Consider the following 23,012-nt stretch of genomic DNA (forward strand, 5'->3'; position numbering starts at 1 on the left):
CTTTTCCCATATCCACTTTAGTCGTAACCTGTTATCCTTTCCTCCATTTTGCTAACAAGCTCCACAAGAGGTGGAAAATATATATATATATATTTTCTGCATGCGAGTGTGAACAGAAGGTGTGTGAGGTGGCGCGTAAAACATTTTGAATTAAATGTCACGTTGTCGGTGTAAAGTCGCTTGTTCAGCGCGCTGCGACAACAATGCGAAAAGGACGAAGGACGAAGGCATCCCTGGACCACCTTCAGGTGGCTAAAATAGTCACAGCAGCACGCTCCTTGACGATAAGGCCACCTCTCGACAGGCAATGGGTGGCGTTGCAAGTGGGCGTGGTCCACGTGTGTCATTAAAAAAAAAAGGAAAAAAAACCAAAAAAAAAAAGAATGAAACGGAAAGCAAACGCTTGTGCTTCGCCCGAGGCCTGCAAGTGTGTGTGTATTTTTTATCCTTTTTTTTTTTATTTTTAAAGGAAAAACACACTGACACATCAGTCACTTAGACAGCGGCAGGTTACCTGTGTTCCAGCCATCGCACTGGCGCTCTCACCTGCCTGGCTTCGTATTTGCATGGCTGACAACATTGTTGCTGCACCCGGAGACATTTCTTTTGTATTTTCTGGTTCGAGTTCTGAACGTTTTTTGAACTCAAGCCAGCGACATTTCACAAAAGTCGACAGCGCGAAATTAATGGAAATTTAAAAATTGCATTTTTCAACATCAGCAGTGGCTCTGGAAGGTTCCTTTTGGAAGAAGGACTCTGGAAGCTTGACATTGTGGTCTGGCTTGTCGCTGAGAGATAATAGAGACGACAGGTTAAATAAAATGGTTTTTTACCCTTCAAGTATTCTACTGAGTAGTAATTCTCACAATTCTATCCCTTTCATTTTAAATTAGTCCGTAATTTGTAATTAATTTATTCGGTTTTCAGCTTACCTGAAACGAAAGAAAAGAGAGGAAAAAATATTAAATCAAAGGTAGTTTTTTTGTTGCGGGATATCTGACACATTTCATATATTTATTATAATAAATTGCATTCACTCAAATACAATTAAAATTTCATCAACTGAACAATCAAAGTGCTGGACAACAAAAAAAAAATGCACACATCCTTTATGGGCTGTTTGAGCTTTTTTCGCTGTTTGCTGATTGCATTAATTTTTAATTTTGCGTGTAAATATCTATATATATCTAAATATATGCAGCAAATTGTTGGCGCAATTAATTTGTAGTTTTATACAGCCGGGGAGTGGGCGTGGCAACGCCTACCCACCCCCGGACTGTGGTAATTAAACTGTGGCCGGAACGCCCCCCCCAGCACGCTAGGCAACCGTCATATGTCACCGACAGCCTAGGCGCCACCGAACTATGCAAAACAAAAACGTGAAACGTAGCAAGGAGAAAGAAAATAAACAAAACAAAACAATAACAATGTCCTGGACATAGGACACTGCACCTGCCACAAACACACACACACATATACACACAGACGAGAGGAGGAAGGACTGGAGGTGGGCTTGTCGCAATTTTCCTGCTAAGTGCACATGATAAATTAATGATTGAGGGCTCTCGCTTCGGTGTCCAGGCAATCGAAGGGAAAACGTGTGGAGCACGCGTCTATGACAAAGTGATTAATTGTCAGCCGGCTGGCAGAGGGGGGCGGCCAATCAGGGGGCGGGTGTGGGTGGCAGGAGGCTTTTTTTGGGGGGCAGCTGTAATTGGAGCAGTCACAGGTAATTTGTGCAATTTTTGACGTGACTCGAACTAGGACTAGGAAAATAGACAAGTTAATTATAAAAAAGTCAAAAATGTGCACTTTCTAGATGATTTTTTAGGCATACCACACTGCGTATACTTGATATTATATTGGTAAGCTACTTTAAGTTGTTTTTTAAAAGGATTAGGGCTAGGGTCATGAATTGGAAAGGTATAATAGGTACAAAAAATATACAAAAAAGCTTCAAAAACATAAAATGATGATATTTTCAGCCAAAAAGATAACATTGCGTATACTTGATTTTTATTAGCTTCTGTAAGTTGTGTTTTAAGAGGAGGGAGGCCAGAGGCATGAATTAGAAAGGTATAAAATAGCTACAAAATGTAAAAAGGAGATAATTTTTTATATTTTTACTGTATTTAGTTTATTACTTTAAGCCAAGACAACACAGCGTATACGTAATATAAATAAAATGAAATATATTCCCCTAATGCATTTAAAAACCAAATTTATCAAATCCTAAAGCCAGAAAATGTTAAACTGCCAGCTGTGCAGTAAAAAACGAAATCAATAAATCTAAAAAACAACATTTAATTGTTTCTATTGTGCATTTTCCGCCATTCCCTTTTTGAAAAACAGGACAAATTTCACAATTTAGTTCAGCCAAAAACCATGGGACCACAAATAATGAAAAAAAAAAAAAAACAAAACAACAAATTTACATTAACTGACAACGACAGTAACTATGTGTAAACAATGGCTATATGCAAATAATTCCCACAGCAACTGCAACTGCAACTGCAACAACTTTGACAGGAACCAACAGCAACAGACATGGAAACAGGACAGAACAACAAACTTTGCGATTTGCCAGCCGAATCAAAGTGGAAAGCAAAAAGTTTTAGGCCAAAAACTTCAACATTCAGTCCATATAGCATGAAATGGCACTGAGAGTGGCCCTGACTTTAAAAAAAAAACAAATAATAATAATAATAAATTTCTAAGATAAGTTAATCAAAAAGTCATAATAAATTGGAGCATATTAAGTAAGCATAAAAAAGACTAATGACTTTGTAGAGACATTACATTTTAAATAGATTGCATTCTTGGGTAATAAATTTCAGTTAGTTTCAGGATTAAAGTCCTGGCCAAGTTTTGGGGGGAGCGAGCCAGTGGAAAATCCAGCTAATATGCAAATATTTGCTTTAACCTGCAGGCGGGCATAAAACAAACATCCCAAAGAGTTCCACAGATAAAACAAAAATACAACAAACGCAACAAAAAAACAAAGCAGGAATAATAACGAGCTTTATGAGAAGGATTTGCATATATGTATGTGTGTGTGGAAGGATATGGCCACCACAACAACTGCAATTGCAAAAGAAAGCACTCTTTTTTTTTTTTGTGTTTGTTGTTGAGCTGGAAACACCACTTCACTCGCAACAATAACAAGGAACCGTCTGACGATTGTCCTTTGGCCATGGCATCTCTCTCCCCCTAGAGTCCTTTGGCATGTTAGCTACTGTGAGCCATCCCGTCCGTGCCCTCCAAAGTCGTCCATTTCCATACCATTCCATACCATACCATTCACTTGCCACAATCCAGTGTCTCAGCCCAGTTAACGGTATTTGCATGTAATTAAATTTTCCACTCGGCAACTGCAAACTGCAGCTGCTTTCTCCTATTTGCACAGAACTGAATAAAAAGTGGTAGTAGCAGTTGGCCAGGCCAGCATAGGATGCAGGACTCCCTTTATTTTTTTATTTCTGTCAATCTGGATACTCGACGGTGACCTCATCAAGTACTTGGCCAGTAGTTTTGTCATTAAGCTTGTAATGGCCACAGAACGATTGAAAACTTTTTAGTTTTTCTCTGTGCACTAGCACCTTTGACCTTTGAACCTCAATCGTGCGAAATACAATTTTCAATTATCGAGAGATCTCTGCAATTTTCATGCCACCCTCCTTCCCACCACAACAAATGCAAATCAATTTTCCGGCAAGGAGCCAGTCAGGCAATCAGCTCTCAGCTCTAGCTCTCGAGAAAAGCAGTGGAAAACTGTATCGAAACAATGCCAGGAAAATGGCCAATAAAAATGAGCCAAAAATATAAACAACAATTGGCCAAAACACGGGTCGGGAGAAACCGCAAAAAGTACTCCACATGCGAGTCAAATAAAATGTGGGGGCGTAACTGGAAATGGAGGGGAAGGTATTGCTAGAAGTATAGTCAACATTTGGCCATTTTGGCGAATGAACTTTTTATGAGGCCAGGCTAGGGGCAGGCCAGGGGCAGGTCGGGCTAAAAAGGAGCTGGAACAGCAAACGCAAAAGAGCCAAAATCAGCAACCGAAAGCTAATCCAAAGCCAAACAATTTTCTTGGCCACACCAATTTAGTGCCAGCTCAGCAGGGAGGGGGCAGATCGGAATGAGCCAAATCGAATTCAATTCCGAAAACACTACCAATATATAAAGCAAAATTTTCTATTAAACCAAATTGTTGTTCAAGGAATAAGAACTATACCGTAAGATAGCATTTGATTTAAGCCAAGTGTTCAGAGAAGTTTGCCAAAAGTGTCTAGATTTTTATGCCAAATAAGCAAATAAATATAACAATTAAATAAAAATAAATAAATGTACTGCCAGCCACCTAATGAACAAGGTGTAGGGGGAAATGTAAACAGATACTTAACCTCCAGAGAGTGAAAGAAAGGCTGCGAATGAAATAAAAATCAACACAAGTGCCAACTAGGCGCGATTAGGGGTGCGGATGAAGCCTGAATAGCATGTACATATGACAGCCCTAGAGCCCAGAGACCAGAGATACCCGGAGCCGAGTAAACCCAAATGAAATGAAGGAAAAGCACATAATAAAAAGGAAAACAGCTAAGCGCTTTTCCTTCACCCCTCCAGCTAGCAGTTCCCGAAAGACTAACCTCGAAAACCACTTGGACATGGAGCTGAAGGTGTGTATTTAGACATGTGTGTGTACAGCATGTGTGTGTGTAATTAAGTGTCTGGCAAAGTGAAGCAAAGTCACGTAATTCTATTTAAGATTATTTAATAAAAAGCACACAACGATACCGAGCCGAGTACAGTTAATTAACATTTTTCTCTCGCCTTTCATTTGCATTTCGTCCATTTGCATTCAAACTCGCATTCAAAGCGTACTATGTGGCGTATGAGTAATGTCCAGGAATGCCATTTGGTTTTTGTTTTTTTCTCCCAAATTTAATTAAATACCAGTTTGGCGCTTAGAAAAAAGGCAAAACTAAAACCCAAAACTTGTTAAGTGATTAAAAATAAATGGTTTTGCTCCCAAATCCCCCCAACGGGCATACAGGAATTGCATTAAAAAAATATATATATCCATATCAATGTCACATCTTACAGATCTCAATGATTTATGGAATGCATAAAAAATCAAATACATAATTTCTTTATGCCCATTTCCTGGCGGGCATTAAACAAACCTGAAAAAAAAAAACAAAAAGGCAAAAATAAAATCAAAACAAATGAAAAATATGCAAATTTGGAAAAGCACAAAAGGCAGATAGGGCTGAAAACCAAAATACATTTTTCGTATTTTTCACCGCAAAATGGCAAATGGCAATTTATGTGCATAAATGTACAATATGCATAAAAAATGTACATGCCTCGCAAATTTTAATGATGTTCGCACAAATATTTAATGCATTTTGGGGGGGGGGAACTTAAAAAGTCACCGAAAACAAGGCCAATAAAATAAATGAAATGCCACAATGTAAAAGCATACATTATAAATATTTCATAAACAAAACGATTCCCATTTTTTCCTTTTTTTGCATATTGATAAAATATTTACACAAAAATTATAGCCGCAAAGCACTTTCGGGGAAAAGCGAACAAAAAGCATACATATTTGTGTGTATATTTTTAATCAATTTCCCGATGGCGCAAACAAAAAAAAGTGTGAGTGTGAAATTCTTTGCTGGAATGCAAATTTTAATCGAGAGGGGGTTGGGAGTGGCAGACACTTTAAGAATGTCATTGCTGGGCCCAGAATAGTGAAGCCAAAACAATGCCAAATGGGCCAACAAGTCAAGCGACAAGCCAAAAACTTGACCAACTTGGACCATGGCTGATAGTTGCAAGTAGTTGGCAAGTAGTGGCCAAGTGGTGGGCGTGGCCAATCGGCTGTAACAACGTGCCACCGATTCGAATCCATCAAGGTAAGAAGTCAGTACATCATCCTCTCCCTCAATCGCCCACTTTGTTCGATTGCTATATGTTTGATTGGCAATTTCTAAAAATAAAACAAAATTCTCTATAATACAAAAAGTATTTCGTGTTGCCTGGTAGGTAGATGTATCAGTGTGGGTATCAGTATGAGTATATTGGTTTGTTTGCCACTTGATTGCGGTTTTAGACTTTTCCACTTGTTAAGTCTCATTCCGCAGACGAGTTTTGCTTTGGCGAGTCAGTCGACTCGAAGTCGAGTCGAGTCGAGTTGAGAGCTGCTGACGTTCAAAGTTGCAGTTGCAATGCAGTCCGTCGGCCTCTGGGCCTCTTCAGGCTTTAATTTAGAACGCCGAGAGGCGCAAGTGGCACATGCAGCACGCAGACATCAAAGATGTGAGGATTTGGACTTGAAAGATACTCTAGGATGTTAAGATATCTGATAATACAATTTACAGTTTCTGCAAAATATATTGATATTTAGTTTTGAAACCTTATTACTTTAAGTTCCAGGATATAACCCCTCAAAGAGCTTCTTTTAACCAATATACCCTCATGAAGCTTGGCATAAAAGGAAGAGAGATAGTCGTAGACTTGAAAGATACTCTAGAATGTTAAGATATCTGAAAATACTATCCATAGTTTCTATAAAATATATTGATATTGAGTGCTGGAACTTTCAAGATACTAATACTTCAATATTACCTCCTAGAAAAAACCCCTTAGTTATATGATACTACCTTCCCAAGAGTCTCTTCTAACCAATATACCCCCTTGATCCGTGATCCATTGCCTCGTGCTTGGCATACAAAGAAAGATAGATAGCCGTATACGCTCAATAGGCAGTTGGCAGACGGATGGGGAGACGACTCTGGCAGTGCGGTGCAGGCAATGAGCGTATAAAACAAATTGCATATCGCTGCAGAGGCCCCTCTCAGTAACAGACCGACCACAGCAACAGCAACAGCAACAAAAAAAGCAACAAAAACAGCAACCTGCAATAAAATAAATGAAAATGCGCTTGGAAAAAGCATTTCAAGTGCATTTCTGGGACTCCCAAAGAGAGGGTGCTGGCTGGGAGGAAAAGCGACGCATTAAAGCACGGCTGCCCAGACTGAAAACTCAGACCCAGACACAGACGGTCGTCTATTTAAACAGGGGATTGTCGCCGGGTGGCAGGGACTGGGCCATGGACTGGGTGCATCTCTCCACATAGACAGAGACAGTAAATGAGGTGCAAGGGAGACAGATGGGTTTTGGAATGGATAGCCGCCGCCGCCTGGAAGTCCAAAAAACCAGAATCGACCGAAAAGCCAGCGAGGCATGCAATTGTTTTAGGCCTTAAATAACTGTATTTTCCGTTCTATTCAGTTCCGTTTCAGTTCCATGCCACGCCCCCCAAGTGGGAGGGCGCTAAGTGGGAGGAGGTTCCTGCCCCTGCCACTGCCACCAGTGACGGAGGTCTGTTGGAGGTAAAGTGGCTGCAAAATTGCGCATGCAAAATGTTATGGCATGTAATTGATGTCATTGTATCAGCATGGAATGCATCGAAGACATGGCATATGGATATATAGATACGGACATTGATCGTGCCCGTGATTTATGGTTCGTTAACTTTCTCCAGTCCCTTTGCCCCTCACTCTCTATAGGTCACTTCCCCCACAACAACACAAAAATAAATGCCACGGCATAATAAACATTTTCCATGGATAGGATAAGGTGACAATGGAATAAGTGGCTTGATGTTCGGTTGGCTGGTTGGTTGGCTGGCTGGCGATTATAACGGAAATTGATGGGGGTTATTATGGTCATAATTGGGGCGGGGTGGGCTGGTCTGGGGTCAGGGGCGAGGGGTAGTAGTAGAGTAGAGTGTGTGTCTGTGTGGGCGGTTTTGTGAAAATGCGTCAAATTGGCGAAAATAGAGTGTGGGGGTTGGCAGTTCATTAAAGAAATTATCGGAAGAGATGTGGGTTTATGCATTTAAAATATTATAGAGTTTTAAGTAAAACTATCCTAAAGTAGCACTTTTAGTCACCCATATGGAATGTGGAATACACATCCAGATACTCCTTGGAAGATACAAGCCAGACAATGACAATCTCTCTCTACGTGGAGAATGGGGAAAAGCGGAGAGATTCAGAGACAAAGAAAAGTCCGCGAGCAGGTGCATTGACTGTCTCAGCTGTAAGCTCATTTCCCCGCCAATCCCCAGTTAACTGGCTTTGGATTTTGCTTAGCAATTCCATTCAGAGAGTGCGATGCGAGGCGAGGCTAAGCGGATGCATTAGACCATGTTGGACACTAACAAACGGAACAACGACAACAGAAGCAACAGAAACAGCTAAAGAAAAAGCTCTTTTTGCAGAAAAGTGAAAATTCAGCAGGGAAAGAAAAACTAGTTGGGCGAGAAAATAAAAAAAACGAGGGGCAGAACGAGGGACAACAACAGCTTCCAATGACGCGAAGCAAAGACGTTCCTAACGGTTCAACAACATTGAAGCTGAGACTTGAACTGAGATATCGGAATGCACTATAGTTCCTACTCTTTCTCAGCGGCATTATTCCTCTCTCTCTCTCGGTATTGCTTCACTTTTGCTTGAGCATGTTCTCAAAACAAGATTCCCTAACAATGGCCATTAGCAATCTGCAGACTGTTGCAGATGTTGTAGCTATTGTGGTTTTTTTTTTAATAATTTTTTTTTGTTGCTTCGTATAGACAAACAGTCCATACAAGCGTATAGGCGACAAAAAGTTTCTGCCAAAGCCATCGAAACTGCAGAAACCGTCTAAAGTTGTCGCACCACAGGGCGTATGAGTGTTGAGTAGATAGGGACAGTAGTACAGGGCGAGTAGATAGGGACAGTAGTGGTGGTAGTAGGAGTGAATGGCTATCACGTCTGGGAGTGGCTAAGCAATTACATTTGATTCGTTTTCCAAGTTAATGCCATTTTAATGGTGTTGAAAATAAAAGCAAAAAGGAATAATATTCAAGAATATTATCCAATGAACGTTTAAAGACAAACAACTTCCGTTTCGGGAATTTACAAAATATTTCTGCGGTTGTTGACTTTGTCGATTCATCAGCAAGTCTTATTTATGCCTTCATTTTCCCCTCGAAACCAAAAACTAACTTCCAGCATTCGTTAGTCGAAAATTTTCCCAACTTCAGTTAGTTAACAATTTGCCTTCACTTCCCGCAAAAAACAAAGCAAAAAAAAAAAAAAAAAGAAAATAATAATAAACCAACTAGATACAACTCCTTTTGCGCCAATTTTAACCAGCGAAGAGGCTTTAGTAAAATTTTCAACATGTAATTTATTTTAATTAACCAACTTGACAAAGACAAACAGCTGAAATTTTGGAGCTGGAGCTGGAGAGGACTAGAAATGAAATTTCATTTATTCATAATTCAATTAAAAATTTAGCAAACATTAAATTAACAACTTGATTAGCGCAATTCACGAGATATTTAATGGGATTAGGTAGAAGGCAGGCTGGCAAGCAGAATTTAATTTTGGCCAGAACGCTTTCTCCACGTACAGTAATTGCCATCAAAATAGAAGCACCCACAGCAGCAGTGGCACAAAAAGTGATAAAAACATGGCATGGGGGATGTGGAAGACGCAGCAGCAGCGACAGACAAATTATGAAGCTGGCAATAAACTTCCGCTCAAAATTAGCGCAACTTCCTGGCAAGCCCCAAAAACAGAGTCCCCCGTCTTGCCGGGGCACACCCACGCCCACTCATAGACGCCCACGCGGAAAGACGCTGACATGCCAAAGCACAAAGTAGGCGATGGCGATGGCGATGCCGCTGACAGCCATGATAATGATGATGGGGAAATATCCAGGGGCGGGGAACACCAAGGGGGGTTCGAAGGCAATCGAAGCACATCCACAGAGTTGTAGTTCACCGGAAAACTCGGCTATAAAATCAAGGCACTGGATTAGAAAAGTATAGGTGGCCCTTAAAACTTACACTGAAACAAATAATAAGTACTCTAAAAATATTTATGTAAATTAGTTGGAAAATGGAATTTACATGCCGGCTTATCCACTTATAAACTTTTACTTTCTTGACCAAAATATTTACCTTTTTAGACTTTTGCTTTTTAGCTCGAGGAGAGGAGCGTTGACTTTAAATGTTGGTGTTTATTTTGAGCTTATTTGTTGTTGGGGAGTGGCCGCCAAAGAATGTTCTCCTTTTCGTATGGGGTGGCAAGCCTGGCAGACAGCGGCACTCACACACACACACACACAGAAGCACAAGAAATGAATATTCTCACTCACAGGACGAACACGCACACAATAGCGGAAGCTTTTCAAATGCCCTTTTTTTTTTGTAATCGGTTTTGGCAATTTCGATTTCTTTGGGAGTTTGTTGTAATTAAACTATATTTGAAATATTTATGCGTTAAAGAGGGGAAACCGGAAAAAGGAAAAAATATCAGAGCAGCGTGCCACAGTGGCAGGCGGCAGTGGCAGTATAAATACAAACAAATGTGGCGGCTAGCGACTGAAAAAATCGATAAATTTGTCGGAGGCGCTGAAACGACAGCGACGGCAACGTCGACGTCGACAGCGACAGGGGCGTCGTCGTTGGAGTGAAGGCAGGTGAGAGGGGGTTGTTTTGGATAGTAAGGTAAGGGATGTGATGGGAGGGGATATGGGAAGTCGGGGAGGTAAGTAAGCCAGACAGGAGTAGCGGAGTGCCGGTTGCCTCAATGTTGCATTAAAATCAAAGTTCAAAGTTGCCAAAGTTCAATTCACTTTCCCCTCCCCCACTCACTTGCAGATATATTGTTAACAATTTGTTATGATTTATCAGTCTCTCTCGCTCTCGCACCGACTAACTTGTTCCTTTTTTTTATGAGATTTTTTTATTTTTGTTTGCGCGCCCGGTGAGTTATTTGTGTTTTGTATTTTGTTGCTTTGTAGCTTGAGTGTTTGCTGGTTGTTTTTTTGTTTTTTTTTTTTGCGATTCAAGTCTCGTTTTGGGGAATCTCTCGGTTTGTCTCGTCGGGCCGACGAAGTTCAACTAATTGCCGAACATGCCGGGCTCTGGAGCACTTGTTCAAGTCTCAGCCAGCGCCGCTGCCGGCGTTGTTGCCGCTCTCTCAGCAGCGCTGCTGCTGCGGGCGTTGCATGTGAGTCGAGACTTGGGGATAGCTTTTATTACCCGGTACTAGTTCTCCCACGAGGGTATAATGCCAATTCGATCAAGTTTGTTAAATTGCCTAGGGTCTAGTAGGGAATTAAATACTTCAGATGGAAGTTATAGATAAAGTATCTCAAAGTTGCAAATGTATCTGAAAGATCTGTCAAGTATAAATAGTGCAGATAACTTTTTTACAAACATGTTTGGGTTGGATTTTTTGGAATAAACATTAAAAAAGAAGTCCAACTATAATAATTTTTGTCAAATATAAAAAATAGTTTTAAAACTCTCAATATAAGGGTTTAAATTTCAGTGACGAATGCACTTCTATTATCCTTAAGATGTTGAGACATAGACATGTTTTAAATAGATTTATTAGTTTATCCATCATTTCAAGTTTTAAATATTAAATAATATTAAGAATATCACTAATATCATCACCAAAAATCGTTTAAAAGGGTATAGTTTCAGTGACGATGGAACCTTAAGTGCCCTAAATATTTTAAATCCATTTTTAGTAACGAAAACTATAAATGTTTCAACCATAAATGAATGATTTATTAAAAAATTCGAGTTACCAGGTATAGCCCAGTCGCTATCACCTGTAGTATTAATCCAGATATAAATTATTTTTGAAATATTAAAAATTATGTAAAATTTCGCCTAAAAAACTCTCCTAAAAATGTAAAGTTTCAGTGACGAAGAAACCTTAAACTTCTCATATATATTACAGTGACGAAAACTGCACTTTTTTCTACTCAAAATGAATACATTTATTAGAAAATCCTTTTTACCAGGTATACCCCAGTCGCTATCACCTGTTGGTTGCTAGCCTGTCGTTGCTTTTTTTACTGTTATCGTTTGCCGCTCTCTCGCATGCAACTCTACGACTTACTGAACATGGGTGGTGCTGGTGGGGGGGCTTTGGGGCACAGAAGGGGATCAGCCAGCCCAGCCAGCAGGTTTAACTTGGCTAGACAAAAGCAGATGTTGTAGAGTTGCCAGGCGGGTTGAGTTGCACTGTGCTCTGGGTCTGTCTATCTGTCTGTCTGCCATCTCTTTCGGTCTGTCTCTTGGAGTGCTATCTCTTTCTATTGCCGGTTCGTTGCAAATATTTTGCCGGCCGCTCCTCTGCATATGTTGGCGTCACCGTCAGCGTCAGCGTCAGGCGTCGGCAGAGCAGCCCCCAACTGCAGCTGAGAATGCGTCTGTTACTCTGTGGAGCGTAGATACTTTCCTTTTGTTGTTGTTTTAGTTGCTCTTAGTCATTTTCTGTTTTGCTCAGTACTTTGTTGTTGCTTTTATTGTATCTTTTGTGGCCAAGAAACTCGGAATCGAAAGAGATATATGCATTTTTGTGGCCTAAACAAAAAAAAAAAAAAAATAAATCTTATGCTTAGGCAATTTTTCAAATTTAATATTCCAGTTGATTTATAAATTTATGCAAAAAGCATAATTTTGTGGTTAGCTTTTAGACTGGTATACGCTCTATATGGTAAGGCAAGAAGTGTATCTTTCAGATATTAGACATTTTTAAATAAAAAATGGAATTATAACCCCATAAAAAATAGAAACCATAAAACCAATTCGCACAAAGGTGACAATTTTATGACAAAATCCCATAAAATGTCTATTTATAATCCCCAAGAAACTCAAATTCCATTTACAACTGAGCATAATCAAATTTTATTGTAGGTGATTGGGGGCTGGAATGAAAAAAAAAAGCAGATACTTAGGAAAACTTTGGGCCAGATCGCCAATTATTAGCAACTTGCTAAGAACCAACAACCACCCTTGTTAAGATACAGCTACCAAAAAAAAAAAAACAAAAATACAAAAGGCCAAAAAATGTTAACGAAATCGAGCAGTTTGTTTTCGGAGGGGAGGCAATAAAATCCTGAGACCATATCGGTTGTTGGGGGAAAAGTTTCGAGTTTCCTTCTTATTTTTTTTTGTGGCCTGAAAAGGGAATTTGTCGGCATTTGAAGAGTTGCGGTTTAATTGCAGACTCGGAAAAGTTTCGTCCTGGCGGCGAGACTGGTGGTTGGTGAAAATTCTGTTGGCAGTTGCAGTTCCAAGTTCCGTTGAGTGGCAAGCTTGGTGCATTATTAATTAACCATGAAAATGGCACCGAAAAAGGGGGAGACTCCCATTTTCCCGTCTCTTTCTTAAATATTTCCACATGTCAACAGCAGCAGGCGGCAAAAGGATATCTCCCAGATGGTTGGAACTCTCAACTTAAAGCGCCCGAAACTTCTCCAAAGTCTTTCGAACACAAAAAAAAAGGCAAAAATTAATGCGCGTGTAAACGAGGACACAGAAGAAGAAACAGGGTCTGTATAGGAAAAAGCTGAAAAAATTTACCAACAATAGGACTAATGCCGAAGGACAAAAGCCTCCAACGAAAATGTTACTAACGAATCAAATAAAATAAAAACCAAACAAAAAAATATATGTATTTATTTCTAAGTAAAAAAAGTAGAAATTCTGAGGGTATTCGAGTTGCGAATTGAGTTAAGTGAACAGCTTTTTAATGACTAGTTTTTGGAAAAGATAAAATAGATACTTGTCCAGCAAACTTGTTACACGATTTTGTTCAAATTTGGCAGGATTATGATTATGGCCAAGCATATTAAAATAAAATATGTAGCCTTTTGAGGAGATTTATTAAAAAAATTATAAATAATTGGGATTACATGATAGTTAATTGGAAAATAGACTAAATAGATCTTTCCACCCATAGGCCTCCCAAGCAGGCTTAGAAAGAGAAGGCACTAACCATTAAAGAGAGATAGGGCAGCAGCTGTAGCGTGGGAGTGAGGCCAAAGGCAAGCAACTTTTTCAGTTGTATCTGCTAGATACAACGACAGCCGTTGTATCTTTTCCAAATGCCAGCGAAGGCCGTTCGACTGACTGACAAAAGTACCGTAAAGCCAGCAGTCAAAGCCCCAAAAGTGCAAAAGAGATAGTAACAGCAAGGCGTGAGCAAGAGGCAACTAGTTATAAGCATCCTCCAGTGACCAAAGATAGGTTAGCTTTTTCAGATACTTCTTTTTTTTTCACTATTTTTGTTTTTGTTATTTTTTTTTGTCTATATCTTATGGCTAAAACCTGACTGCAAAACATGACAAAAAGGAAAAAAAAAAAAAAAAAGACAAGAGAACAACTGAAACAAAACTAAAACGGAATGTTGCTTGACAAGTCGGCAGTCACTTGGGTGGAGGAGGAGTGGTGGGCCTGGGCGGGATGCTAGAGGAACATCGGAAGACTTAGCCTTAAAGCTCTCCCAGTTCTAGCCAACATTACAGAGCCTCCTTCTCTGAGTTCCCCTGAGTTCTGGAGAATCCGGATCTATCTGTTTAATAGTTTTTCATTTAGCTTTTTTAAAGCCTTTAAACCAGAGAATATAAAACCTCATATATGTACATCCCATTCCCCATCATATATACAATATCGTGTAAATCAGTAAAGCTTCAAGTTACTGGGTTTGAGGTGGAATTCAACCAAAGAGCCCTCATTTCAGATACACAACAAGGCTGATACATCAAGGAGGAGGATCGAGGCGGAGGAGGAGATGCAAAGAGCGACCCCCAAGCATTTGCTGAAATTGCTGTCCCCCTTTTGGACCCTACCTACCAGGGCTTGACAAGTAGTAGCCTACAGCCAACGAAACGACGCGTTTTATAAGCCAACCTATACTGGCAATACCCCCAGCCCCCATTGCATAGTGCCATCATCAAGGTTATACGCCCACATAGACACTCTAACACCGATACACACGCACATATGTGGGTTGTAACACCAACACACTAGTACACACGCACAAGGGGCTTTGTTATTGCGTCCGGAGGAGGTTTCGCCTTTTTTTCGCCTCCAGCCCCCCCATCCTGCAGAGCTGTTAGCCAGTGGCTTAGTCAGTGGGGGGCCATCTCAAAGGTGAGAAATTGTATCGCAAAAAAAAAAAGTTGAACAAACTTTCGGGGAAGGCAAACTTGAAAATTGTTGAGATAGCTGGCTTACAAAGTTTACAATAAGGGGAAAAAAATGAAAAATATTTTATATGGATAGCTCTGCAGGGATTAAGGTATGTTTTTAAGGACTAGAGTTTAAGGACGAAACTTATTAACGACTAAAAAGTACCTGAGATCTAGGGAACCCCTTTGTGAGACCACGACTCTGGAACCTCCAGCACCGTTTTCGATCATTACGCATGTAAAGAATCCTTGCATACCCTCACCTCTAAGCACGTACACTTACACACATCCGGATGGAGAGGACACACACACAAGCACACACCCAGGACACCTGAGGACATGTAAATATGTTTGGCTACGCACAGCCAAGGTATAAACTCATTTCGTGCAATTTCACCTTTCTCTAATTTTCATGTTTGGTGGCTGGGAGAGGGGGAAAAGGATACGGCTAGTGGCAGGGGTGACGGTGGAAGGATAAAGGACCGCACACCAAATAGCCCAAAATGGTGACATTGTTGTTTAAGGCCGAGGCACCGCAGCTAAATCATGAGCCCGGGCGCCACTACATCCAACCAGCATCATTTTGCGGAGAAGGACCAACGAGGACGAGCTTCCTGTGGCCCCCCTCTTTTGGCATCAAGAGTGGCCATTGAAATATATCCACAAACTTAGGCAAAATTCTCACTGGCAGCCATAGATTTAGCACAAAAATGACAAAATCCTTAGAGCAGAGAACCCAAAACTGTGAGTCGAAATACAGATACCCTTAAAAGAATTGACTTTTAACTAACTTCCAATCTTATAGAGAATTCTCTTCTGAATCCTTGAACAAAAATCAGAAAATATTAAAACTTCTCTTAGCGAAAACTGGCCAATTAATAACCAGAACCTCCAGTTCTGGGTTACAACTTTCCGTCACAAAGAGATTTACTTTTATTTCGGACTAAAAACAAACAACCAGGTTTCCCAGCACTCTGCAACCCCACTTGGAAAATTATAAAAGCCCCGGAAAACCTGCAGAAAGGAAAAACTATTAGTCCTGTCTGGTGGATAAGAGCTCAAAGCTTGTGTGTTTTTGGCTCGGGATGTGGGGCAATACTGGTGAGGGATGGGGCTTTCGGGCCAAGCCTCGAGCACTAACTAGTTGCCCCTAATAAATGGATTTCGGTGCGAGCGGTGTCCTGGCCCAAAGGATGTGTTCGTAGTAGGTAGTACGTGTTGGACGACCCAGAGGCAATGCAAAGGAAAACCCTAACATGATTAATGTGGCCGAGTGTATGGACGGTAACCTGGCCTGATGTATTTTCATGGCTTGCATTAAAAATACATGAAATTACATGCAGGCAATCGAAGAAGGACGAAGGACCAACAGAGTAAGAGCCACAAGAATAAGAGCCACCTCAACAAGTTTCCATCGATTTTCTGCGATGGAAAATTATGGAGAAATTTTTCCGGACCCCAGTCTGTGTGTGGTTCTGGGTCCGAAAAATCTCTGTCGAGAAATTCAAGCGCCAAGCTGGGTTCCTGTTTCTGTCCTGGTGTTGGCCATTAAAAATCCAAACATGCCATTCAGACAGAATGCGTGTCCTGTGTGGCATCACTTTGGGGCATCCTCTCGTACTGGCCATCGGTTGGTTTACGTAGAAGGTGCGTGTCAGCTCCAAAGGGACTTCGGCATTGGTTGGCTTCAGCATCAGGTTCAGTTTCGTCCTGGCAATTAGCCTTGACAAATGTGCGGCCGGCAGTTTGGTTTAATGGATAATGTACCTGGACATGGAATGGCAGCGATGCGAGGCGATGCAATGGGATGCCAAACAAATGCGTATTTTCTGGTCGAGACAGCAGCCGCAGCCAGAAAGACCAAAGCCAGAAGCCCGAAGCCAGAGTGTAAAAGTACATTTTAAGCCTTAAATGTGCATCCGACAGGTTGGAAAATTATTGTTATTCTTGCGGGTTATGAGCAAAAGTGGAAAATTTATGATGGTGTATCGGAAGTATTACAAATAATTGGAGCACTCTTAAAGAGTTTAATTTATTTCTGGTTTCGTGTTAAATGGTTACTTTATTGTGGTTCCTTGAGGTGCTTATATTTCACTTACCTAGAAAGATAAGAACAGAGAAAATATAAATTAGAATTAGGTTATAAAACTTTCGAGTTCTTAAAGCTATGTTTTTTTTTAAATAAAAAATATTCAAAAGACCACATCAAATTGTATCTTCAAGTGGCAACCGCAACTTGAAAGATATTTACGCATGAAAAGCGAATAAAAATCAAACGAATCAGCAACAATTTCTGCAACATAAGCGACGACATTAAAAGAGTGCCCAGGGAGAGTCCCCGGAAGATGAAGGGAAAAAATAACAAATATCCTGTCGGAGTTTATGCCACTGACAGGCTTTCAGTAAAAAGAGACACCATAAAGTCTTTGGGACTCATTAAACTTTCATGGCCAGCACCGAAAAGAACCAGGGAACTCATCTGGTTGCTTATTTTTTTTCTTTCCTCAGCAGCAGTAACACAACGTGCTGGAAGGCAGGAAAAAGGATTTCAGGGAGGTGGCAATGGTGGCAAGGTCCTTCATGGAGCGTATGGTAAGCAGGACGAGTTTATGCGACCAAATGGAAAGCAACTGCCAATTGGCATATAACTCAACAACCAAATGTTTCACAGCCGCAAAAAGATACACAGCATAAGCAGATACAGATACTGAGATGGCCGCAGATACCAGATACAGATACGAGTACAGCCACAGATACAGATTCAGATACAGTGAGCAGATTCAGTTACAGATACAAGTCGGCAGTTTTATGACTTGACTGGCGCCCAGTGTCTTTGGCATTGAGCTTTTTACGAGTTGAGGGAGTAGGAGTGGGTGTGGTCCTGTTTCTGGTCCTCGAACTGGAACTGGCAGCTTGTTAGTAACTTTCTTTAAAGGAATCGCCCGAGTGCAAACTTTCCCCGAATTAGAGGTGGAAAGTCCGTTTTAATTGATGTAACCAAGCCCGAAAGTATGCAAGGGTTTCGACGTGAGCAGCAACTACAAAGCATTCTGTAACTTTGTAACTATCTTCGAGGAATTATTTAAATGTCAAAGCAATGTCCTTTTTGTAGAAAAGGGCAGTTGCAATCAATATTCTCTCCTTTGAGTGGCAATATAAAGTTTTTGATTTGCAATTTGAATTCGTAGGGATTCCAGAATTAAGACAGTGTTCTGGGTTTTTTTTTTTTTAAATCTGTTTATCCTTATTACTCAAAGTGACCAGCACAAGGACCCCCCAGCCAGCAACAGCTATTTCAAATAAATATTTGTAAAATCCTTTTGACAATTTCCATTCGGAATCCAATTCCATTAGCCCCCTGCTGCTATTGACACATCGAAATCCAGTCAAGTGAAGCTGTGAACTCCTTTGCCACACACCCATACACACACACACATGCCGCATGGTGAAAAATCAACAAAGCATCTCCATTCAGAATTTTAGAGGAGAGGAACTGTGGCTGGATCTGGAACTGAAGCTAATGCTGCTGCTGCTGCCACCAACAAATGACGGAAGTCCTGATAAAAGGAGTCACAAAGGCAGCAGGATGTGGCAGCAAATGTTTCCTCCGCACAATGAACAGGATGCTACCCAAAATGACCAGGTGACAGTGCATAGCGGTCCAGGTCCTGTGGTCTGTATGATTATCGCACCCATTTATAATCAGGTTGGGCGCCAAACTCATCAAGTTTTAATATTATTGCCAAAGAATAGTCTCGCTCGTGCAGGATAATATGCCATTCTCTATTCCTTCGTTTTTTTTACAGCTCCTGTCTACACCTTATCGCAAATGACATAAAAACTTTGGACAAAACTTTATGCACTTCTTGCACTTTGATGATGATGATGATGGTGGAGATGATGGGGATGTTGAGGATGTAGAGGATGATGTCTCGTCCTCATTTCCAGCTAGTGTTGAAATTATTCAATCGAATGACTGTTTGTTCTGGTTCTTTTTTCTGGTTTTACTTTGTGTGACCAGGTTACAACAAACAGACAGGAACAGAGGGGGAATAAAGGAACTGAACTGAATAGGACTCCCTCCTGCTTCGCTCCTGAACAAACATTGTCAAAGTACAAAAGGGAAAAAAATCTAAAATTACACACACTATCAAGGGGGGCTGGCTAGCTGGTGTTTGTCTTTCGTGTTAGGAGGGGGTAGTGATGGTGGGAAAAAGAAATACCACTACCACTACCACTACCAAGGCAAAGGCAAAGGCAAATGCATTGGCTCGGAATTGACAACTCGGTTAAGCTAACAATATTTGAATAGCAGAACCCAAGGATAATGCATGAGTTGGCCAGGTTAGGACTGAACCTGACTGAAATCTGGCTAATGGCGTCGGTGGGCCACGGGGGGCATGACATAGCTGCAATGCAATTATTATTGACATGGCCGCAAGCTGCTCCTTTTCGTCCTTTTTTCGTCCAGCTGTCTGTTTGCATAAAGTAAAGGTACACAAAATTCTTGGATTTCGCCCACAAATTGTCGGACAAACAAAAGTAAAGGCCAACTTTTGTCAGTTATTGATGGGTGGATTGGTGTACTCTATAACTATTATTATACAGAGAATAATATTGATTGAGAAAACACTAGAGTCTAGACTCTTAAAGACCTCCAGCTCTGGTGCTTCAATTAACACTTTCTTTAAGATTTCTCCATTTCAGCTGTCAACTCCAATTCCTCATCTATGATGCCGGGAGGAACTCATGACAAAAACATAAATCTTCGGCGAATTTTCTATCAGTCTGAGCCGCATGTATAATGCATAAGGATCCATCATCGACAGATTGCAGCCAAAATACAGAGAAGGAGTTTCGAGTGAAAAATTCCAACGAAAATGGCAGAAATTATTTACAGCTCGACGGGATGAGTTGGGGTATTGGAGGGACAACCCAACCAAAACCATAACCAAAAGCAAACCGGTCGGAAATCGGGTGAACAACAAAGCAATAAAGTCAACGAAATTTGATGCCAATTTAATAATTCAGAAATTTGTTCATCACAAACAGACAGCAGCTGCAATTGATGAGGCCGGAGCCGAATGAAAGAATGAAATCGTAAAATATAAAATGCAAATAAAAATGGCTTTCTATATAATATATAAAATATACATATATATCGCTTGATAAACATGACCGGATGTTCAATATTAAATCGGACGTCAGACATTACAAATTAATGTTTAGTTAAAAAGGCATAAAGTCCTCGACACAAATCGGCTTGACGATGCCGGGCATCGAGGCACCAAAGACACCGAAAACAATTGTCAACGAGATGGAAAATAAAAGTCAAAACCAAAGAGTAAAAAATAAATAAAAAACCAAATCGGACCACAAACAAAAGTGAACAGCAAACCAAACCGCGGCTCTTCAAGTTAAGCAGCTTTCAGAGGCAGGTGGAAAAAGGACGAGAGGCCGGGACGGGATTGTAATGCTATTAGCTTTTTGGCTGCCAAAGGTCAGCGGTTAATGCTTAATGATTTTCCACAAAATAAAAAGAAGAGCAATTATCAACTCTAAATAAAAACAAAAAGGTCAATCAATTAAATCAGCATTGAACCTATTTTTTCCTTTCCTTTAAAATTAAGGTGAAACTTTTTCAATCTTTTTTGTGCTTTTGCATTAATTTACTCTGTATACATTTCATTAACAACTACAGCGAAAATTTTCTTAAAAAGAAGGTGTGGATTTTGCTGAGAAGTGGATTTGCTCCTCACGCTTATTTGAATGAAAAGTAAATTTACAAAACGTGCGCAAAATGGCAAAAATGTAGGGGGGGGAGTAAAAAGGGTTAGAACAAAGAACCACGAATAACAAAATATATATATATATGTATTTTTTTTCATCATGACACAACGCACAATTTCGCGGAAGATTCTTTTTTTTTTTGGCAGCCTCCATCCCTTAACCCCTCCACCTCCAAAAAACGGCACTCAATTCTGCCCGTTTCCTTGGGTTTTTTGCTTGGCTTTGCTTATGTGCGCACAAAAACGCGCTTCATTATTTTCGTTTCCGTTGCTCTTCTGTGACACGCACACATACACATATTTACACACACATACATGGACGGCCATCTAAAAGAAAAATACACAGCCATAAGCGAGAGCTTTGTAGGCTTTTCTCATTTTGCTTGTTCGCATGTAATTTAGTGTAAATTACTTTGAGTAGAAGCCCCTCGCAATTTCAGTTTAGGCAGTCGCCCCCACCTAGGAGCCCTCCATCTCTCCATCCCTCCATATCACAAAGAAAGCGCTACACATATGGGCACAATACATGCATAAATGTCTGGGAGTCGTCGTCGTCTGGTAGCATAATTTTTAATTGTATTTGCCTGACGTGTTATAAACGATATGAATTTATGCTACACCTCAAAGTCTCACCCTCGTGCTCCATTTTCCGCAGGATTCCCTTACCCAGATCCTTATGTAGGGTTTTCTTTTTAGCAAAAATACAAATACTTTTTGTTTACTTTAATGCGGGACAATTCTAGGAATGAACAGAAGCTATTTTAATTTATTATTATCATTTAAATATTAAAATCGTTTTCTTTAAACCCTACGGAATAATTTAGGTTTTTAAAAAAATAATAAAAAGCAACTCAAACATATAACAATATAGTAAAAACTCACGAAAAAAAAAATTGAAGAAAAAATAGAAACAGAAACAGATCTCTCGAATAATCCATTAATGCGTCTAATCCTGAAAAATTTCCGTGCGCAGCTGGCTTCACTGTCATGTTTTTTGTTGATTTTTTAAGTTCTTTTTTCCTTTGCGAGCCGAGTAGTATTGTGGAACGTGGAAAAAAATTAAGCACATGTATTCCAGTTATGGGTTAATAACCCCTGCCCCGTTGTTCGTTATGCAGTTGAAGGCGGGCCAGGGCACTTAATATTACTAGCAGAGCACTCGATGCAGCTGTTGCCCCGAAAAAGGACGAAGGACTGGCGACGAGGTATGTAAGGCTGCTGCAATGGCGGCAGGCTGCATCCATACACATACATATAGAGACAAGCACATTCAGAGAATGGCGAACGCTGAGCATATGCATTGCATGCATATTAATAACACTAAAAACTTGCCACGTCTGTCGCCTCGGCGCCCCCTTCCACACACAGACATCACACGTAGAGAGAGAGAAGGACATGCTGCACACAGTCGCAGTCGTTGGCCCGAGTGTGTGTGAGAATTGAATTGCTTCAAGTGCCCTTAAATTGCCCTCATTACATAGACAAACACGCACCCATACACCCAGCCACTGAGATAAAGTGTTGCTACAGCTGCGCTTTTGCAAATGGCCACACCCACAGCACAGCCACCGCCCATTCGTCCTAATCCGCCCTAGCCATGCCTCCCTAGCCATTGGACGACTGACCCCACCCCCTTTTTATGCCCCGAAACACCACTGCAGTGAAGCACTCACACATGCCACTTTTCATTTCCGGCTTTGGATTTTTCACTCTCCAGAGTTCCCAGCCTCAGAAGCTGCATCTGCAGCGGCAGCAGCAGCAGCAGCAGAAAAGCAGGCGAAAAGCCTCAGCAAAGCACAAGAAAAGCAGCCGAGCAGAGCAGCAGCCACTCATCTATCTACTTATGCTTTATATTTTATCTGCTTGCAGTTGCTTACCCCCTCCTTGTTGCTTCGCTTCAAGTATACGCCCTGTCTGATATGGACGAGTCTAAGAATTTTCATACGATTTTTAATGTTTAGTTCGTAATGTACTTAAAAGTTTTAAAGAACCTTAAAGTGTATAGTTTCCAAATCAATGCCCTTAGGTGCCTTCCAAATATTTAAAAAATATCAACCAAAAAACCAGACACACCAACACTTATGTTGATTTAATTTCTGTGCCATTTTCTAAGCATTTTTGCCAAAATTAAAAGCAACTGCCAAAGGAAGAGAGACACCA

At 40.6% G+C, this 23,012-nt stretch overlaps 1 protein-coding gene across 4 annotated transcripts in view; it reads right to left on the minus strand.

The window, feature by feature from the left end:
* LOC6493340 (protein alan shepard) overlaps positions 1–23,012 on the minus strand; it is a 120,322-nt gene that overhangs the window by 81,280 nt on the left and 16,030 nt on the right. Inside the window, exons 1-2 of one of the 4 annotated variants that reach the window (XM_044714586.1) lie at positions 10,721–10,968; positions 10,025–10,323 (exon numbers count right to left, since the gene is read on the minus strand). The exons of the other annotated variants lie outside the window; for them this stretch is intronic. The gene's annotated coding sequence lies outside the window, so the exon portion shown is untranslated. Of the gene's footprint in view, positions 1–10,024; positions 10,324–10,720; positions 10,969–23,012 lie in introns of those variants that run through there. 4 annotated transcript variants of the gene reach the window in all.

The sequence above is a fragment of the Drosophila ananassae genome, chromosome 2R (assembly GCF_017639315.1).
Source record: "Drosophila ananassae strain 14024-0371.13 chromosome 2R, ASM1763931v2, whole genome shotgun sequence".
NCBI classification, from domain to species: Eukaryota; Metazoa; Arthropoda; class Insecta; order Diptera; family Drosophilidae; genus Drosophila; species Drosophila ananassae.